The 6,000-nt window shown below is 34.9% G+C and overlaps 1 long non-coding RNA gene across 1 annotated transcript in view; it reads right to left on the bottom strand.

Annotated features, from left to right (window-relative positions):
* Positions 1 to 337: 337 nt before the first annotated feature.
* The window catches only part of LOC116665771, a 28,116-nt gene continuing 22,453 nt past the window's right edge, over positions 338 to 6,000 (bottom strand). The window contains exon 4 of the long non-coding RNA XR_004322437.1: positions 338 to 347. This is a non-coding gene — a long non-coding RNA (uncharacterized LOC116665771). The remainder of the gene's footprint in view (positions 348 to 6,000) is intronic.

Here is a 6,000-nt window from a genome sequence, read left to right as displayed (position 1 = left end):
TCATCTAAACTGTAAATCTTATCAAGCTTGTCTATTTGATTTTTCCCACCCAATAGAATTCCAGCAAATTAGTTGAAAGGAAAATGAAGTGTTTCACTGAAGTGAGAAGTGTCAGTTAACAATGGGAAAAAGTGCAGTGAAATACTAATAAGTAAGTAACTTTCTATTTATCTTAACACAGAATAAAACTTTTTGTTTATGTTCTAACAGTGGTTGTGCCTGTTTTCAAGATTATATTCTTCTAGGTGAAATTTTGTATTATACAATTAAATCCCTTTTTGGTAACTCTAGACAGCAGTGACTGAAGACTTTTGGAGGCACAGGGTTCTATGTAAAAACATTTTCAACTTTTTATCCTCTACCTGCAAATTGTCAAGCACACGTAAGACAAGATAAAGCCAAAGCCTGACTAATGTGACCAGTAAAGTTACAATGAGCTGCTTGTAGATTTAGCATTATTCACACGAACAGTGGAAGGAAGAAAAGCCAAGTGACCCAGCTCCCCATGGCCCATGTGCCATTTATAGGAGGAAAATCAAAGCAAAAAGGACTGAGTGACTGCAACACCATTTACAGGTTACCCAGGTGTTGAGGAAGCTATTTCTAGTCAGCATCTAAGCAGTTTTATTTACATTCTGCAGACTATTAGGAGATGGGTGAGACAGAAAGCCCCACACTTCACCAGTGTCCAGGGAATAATGGGAAACTATCTTATGAGAGCCTTGCAATCAGATGTGAAGGCAATGGACGGTGGTTCCAGAAAGATCACTAAGTATTCTGCCAAGACTTATGTTAGTCGAGGTTCAAGTCTCCATCTTCAAGGCCAACTAGATATGTACAAGATCCCCAGGGCACCATAACAAAGACATTTCCTTATATGAACAACTATGAAATGAGGTAGAATGTTGAGTAGAAAAGTATCTGATAGCATTTTACAGCTACTACTGTTGAGAATAGATGAACAAAAAATAACCAAATGATTCATTGATCACAGTCTCCATTTGTCCAAAGGCTTTAATATATAAGCAAATTATGTATAATATGTATTTTATTGTATATGTAAAAATATATAAAAATTGATCTCATTTGGTCAAGTAAAAGAAATTGATCTTTAATATAGTCTGTTTAAGAATAAAGAGAATTAACCCGTATTGAGAATCTACTGTGTATCTGGCGTTCTTGCTAGGCCATTTGAATAAGCTGTTTCTTGTCGGTTTTACCACAAGTCCATGAAGCAATTCTATTCATGATGTAGAGATACTAGATCTTAGGCTCAGAGTAATTAAGATTTTCAACGAAGGTTTTATAAGTTACCAGCATTAGGAGAGAACATGATGTAAACCCATGTGCATTCTTCCTGACTCAATTGCTTCTTAAGAAGACATAAACATCTCTAATTTACTCTAGAAATATTTCATTGTATAATGGTTAAAAAAGCAACATTATTTTGTTCAGAGAAAATTAACCTCAATTATCGGGGGGGGGGGCTGGGGGGGAGAAGGTTCTAGCGTATCTCTAGATGCCCAAGAAAACCAGGCTATTAGAGCAAACGAAGGCAGAAGGTAAACTGATTCCATGTTGCTCTAACAGGTCTTTACTTATCAGTTACCTGGAAATGCTATTATCCAGCCTAGAGGAACCAATTTTTTTCCTTAATATTTTTCAAAATAGTTTTGCAATTACAGAATTGTATAGTTCTACAATAATAAAAAAGACTGTTCTAAACTTGAGAATATCCAGGAAAGAATAACCATGATAGTGGATGTCCCCAACGCTGTTATGTTAATTGTTGGTGGATAGAATTGGGGGCACTTAGTCTAAGAGGAGAGACACAAAAAGAAACTGAGGAATATTTTCAATGATGTGAAGGACAACTTTGAGAAAGCTGAAGAATACGTATATTCAGATGCTCTAATTATTCAGACTAAAGCCAGCAGCTAGAAATTAGACAGGAGCGTATTTCAGTTTACACCAAGGAAGAAGTTAATAGTTATATGAACTGTTGGATAATAAAATCAGCCACCTTTTGAGGTATTGCATGCCCTCTCACTAGGACTGTTTAAATAGAAATCTGTCACTGAGATTGCAGATATAATTTAAATATAAAGTAAAAGATGTAGCTAAATAAAATTAAAATAGGCCTGCATAGTCCCAATTGATGTTATAGGTCATTTAGTCTTACTCCTTAGGACAGCCTTCCAATCCAATTCCATCTGGTAAAACCCTAGTAGTTCAGTATCCCTCTAAAAGCCCCCTGATGGATCAAGGACTTCCTGATAATCCAAAGTAGAAATGCCCTTCCCTCTTCCCTGCTGCTATTTCCCTGGTAGAACTCACTACACCTACCTTGCATTAGGAGTGTTGCATGATCACAGATTTATTATCAAACTCTATATTCCAAAAGCTGGTATTGTTTTAACACCAGTGAGGTCTTTAAATCTAACAGATGTCCAGCAAACACTGAATCACAGGTAAAATAACTCTGTGAACCAGAAGATATTCTTTCTACCTGTACAACAGAACACTTAAAAGGAGTGAAAGAGTCTTATTTTGCCTCATTTTTAGAGGTTTCAAGTGATTTTTATTCAGAATGGTACAATCATATAAATCTCTAGCTTGTTAAGTATGCATTTTCTGTTGCATGTCTATTAGCACAAACATAATGACTTCAATAGCATAAGTATATTATCTTAAGTTTCTGTAGGTCAGAAGCCTGTTATACGTCTCACTGGACTAAAGTCAAAGTTTCAGAAGGCTACATTCTTTCCTGGAGGCTTTAGGTGAGAATCTGTTTTCTGCTCAGTCTGTTAGCAGAATTCAGATCCTTGTGGTTATAGGGCTGAGCTTTCACTTTCTTGCTGGCTGTAAATTGGCATCTGTTTCCAGCTTTGGGAAGCTGCCACATTTCCTGACTTCCTTTATCTTCAAAGCCAGCAATGATAGGTCTAATAAGCTGTGTCTTTTAAAAGTCACATCTGTCTGATCCCATCTTCTACCTTCCTCTTCCTCTTTTAAGAGTTTATGAGATTACATTGGATCCACCAAGATATGTTCCCAGATAATCTCCTTCTCTTAAAGTCAACTGATTAGTGACCTTAATTCCATCTGCAACTGTAACTCCCTTTTGCCATACAGAATAGCATAGTCACAGGTTCCAGGGAGCAGGACATGGACACCTTTGAGAGATCACTATTCTGCTACCCAAATAAGTGCTCTTTTCTTTATTCATTTTTAGAAATTTGAAAAGATTGTTATTCAATGAGTGATACAATTTTTAAAATGTCAAGTGAAAAATATATTTGGAATTATTTTAATATCCTAAGTGATCCAAAATGATTTGGAATTATTGTAATTTTCTAAATAATATAAGCTAGTTTGTATTGAAGTTTAATGGAAAACCTCAATATAACTTAGCTCTCCTTTCTAACACAATCAGTTTTACTTTAAAAAAAAAAAAGGATAATCTTTGAAAAAATCAACATTTATTTTCATTTACTGTGACTTCTGTAATCATAAACTGCACTCATGAGAGTGATTCTAATACTTTCGAATGAAGTACAGTTGACCTTTGAACAACATGAGGGTCAGGGGTACCTACTCTTCCTGAAGTTAAAAATTTGTGTATAACTTTACAGTTAGCCCTCCATACCCAAGGTTCCACAACAGCAGATTCAACCAACTGCAGATAGTGTAGTACTGTGGTATTATTTAGTGAAAGAAATCTGGGTGTGAATGGACCTGTGTTGTTCAGGTGTTGACTGTACATGGACTTTGTGTCAACTGTTTTGCTTGATGTCTAGATGTTGTCTGTGTTTATTTAGACTCTATGTTATTAACTAGATGATTGAGTTTTATTGGCAAGCTGTTGTTTCACTTGTCAAAATATGTTGTATTTAGCTGGATGTCATGTAAAAAGTGAAATGAAGCTAGAGATAAAGTAGATTTTGTAGGACCGTCAGAAATTAATTAATGTAAGCAAGGGAGGCTTCATTGGAGAAGCAGAGACAAATAGCTCAGCAGGATATATTGGGCAGTTTTTTAGTAAGGTAAAGTTTTTAAAGTCTTCAGGTTTATATGTCTGTATTTAATTGTGTGTTTATTATGCACAGTTTATTGCAAAATATTTTCCTAATTCTGTGGTCATAAAGTTGAGGATGACAAACTTGGTGTTGTCAAGGGATGAAAATTAATAAACTTCTATTAGCCAGTCATTTTATGAGGCATTACTGTCTCGCTGAAATCTTTACATTTTAGAACATTTCCTAATCTCTTATGTTCTAGACATATTTTGAGGCGTGCTATATGTATTAATTGCTGAATTCTCACCACAACTGAAGGAGATGGATTTTATTATACCGTTGTATCTCAGTATCCATAGAAGGTTTGTCCTAGGAGCCCCTGCAGATATCAAAATCTGTGGATGCTCAAGTCCCAGAGTCATCCCTCTGTATCCCCCAGTTTTACATCTAGAGAGTCAAACAATCACAGATGGAAATTTCAATCTGTGGTTTGTTGAATTTGCAGATGGAAACCCACAAATATGAAGGACCCACTGTATATCTATTGAAAAACTGCATGTAAGTGGACCAGTGCATTCCAAAGCCATATTGTTCAGGGGTCAACTATAACTCCAGTTTACACATGGGAAACAAGCTAGCTAGAGTTTCAGAAATTCACCCAAGTCGTGCAGCCTTTAAATGGCAGATTGAAGATTTTAACAGTAGAGTATGAATTCAGAATTCTTTTAAAGCCATTAAAGTCTCATAACCACTTAGCCTCTACCTTTCAACTGTTTTCTGGATTTTACAAATGAATAACAATGGCCCAGTGAAATTTAAAAAAAAAAAAATGACCAATATCTCCTAACTGGTAGGTGGCAGAGCTTGGAATCAAACTTAAGCCTGTTTACCTCCAAAGAAAACATTCTTGCCATTAAGTCTCCATACATTTCATAAAGATAGACAGATACTTAAGGAACAATAAAACAAAAGAAGAGAAGTATGTAATGAAAGAGCCTAAACCTCTTCTAAACCACAGTGCATTACAACAGAATTATTGCAGAATGTCTTCAACCAAAAGTGTGGGTCATATTGAGCTTCGGGGCATCTAGACGATTCCCTTTGTCCTATTGGACTGCATCCATATACCATGTAGACAGATGGTAGGGATATGTTTGACTGAGTTTGAGCTGAAAGGATCTGAAATGTTTACTGAATGTTTTCCCATCACAGCTATATTCCCAGCCCATCATTTGAGGTTTATTTTCTCAAGATATTTTTCCTCCTCTGATTACATATTTAAAAGTAGAGAAGATAATGTTTCCAGTATAAATTTGAACTATATGTCTATTTTTTTTCCTGCTTCAGTGATCAAATTTGGTTGATTCAACACAGAAGAATTGAATCTCAAAAGCAATTTTCTATCATAGGAAGAAAACAGGAATATAGTTTACCTTTCTCTGAAAAGCAGAATTAGAATAATAAAAATGATTTGTGATTTCATATGCTTTGAAAGGATGACAAGGAAATAAATAAGAATGTCAATAATCTAAAAAATCTACATAAGAGAAAGGTCATTAAAAATGAGATCTGGGGGAGTAAAGACAATATTAAAACATAGTCCCACAAGTGACATTCCATATCCACTAATGTTATTATCATCTCAGTATGAAACCTCCTTATGTTCAAAATACTAAGACACAATTCAGAAGCTTGGACATTAAAGAGATTAAATTATAATTGTTTCCTTTGTATGCTTAGGTTAACCACATGGATTTTATTTTAATTAACTAAAATACTATGAAAACCAAACACTTATGATACATCTAACTCACTTCCCTAATCTGCATCATAAAAGAATTAGTATGAATAAGAATTCTAAAGTCATTTGTGAAGTCATTTATAACCTTTATGTATTTCCTATTCTGATTAAATTACATGTCTGAGTGATTCTTAATGATATTTTGCCAAATGATTTGAAAGCTTTCTATCTTAAGGTCTG

Source organism: Camelus ferus, chromosome 9, assembly GCF_009834535.1.
Source record: "Camelus ferus isolate YT-003-E chromosome 9, BCGSAC_Cfer_1.0, whole genome shotgun sequence".
In the NCBI taxonomy this organism is placed as follows: Eukaryota; Metazoa; Chordata; class Mammalia; order Artiodactyla; family Camelidae; genus Camelus; species Camelus ferus.
This window is presented reverse-complemented; position numbering and strand designations above follow the sequence as displayed.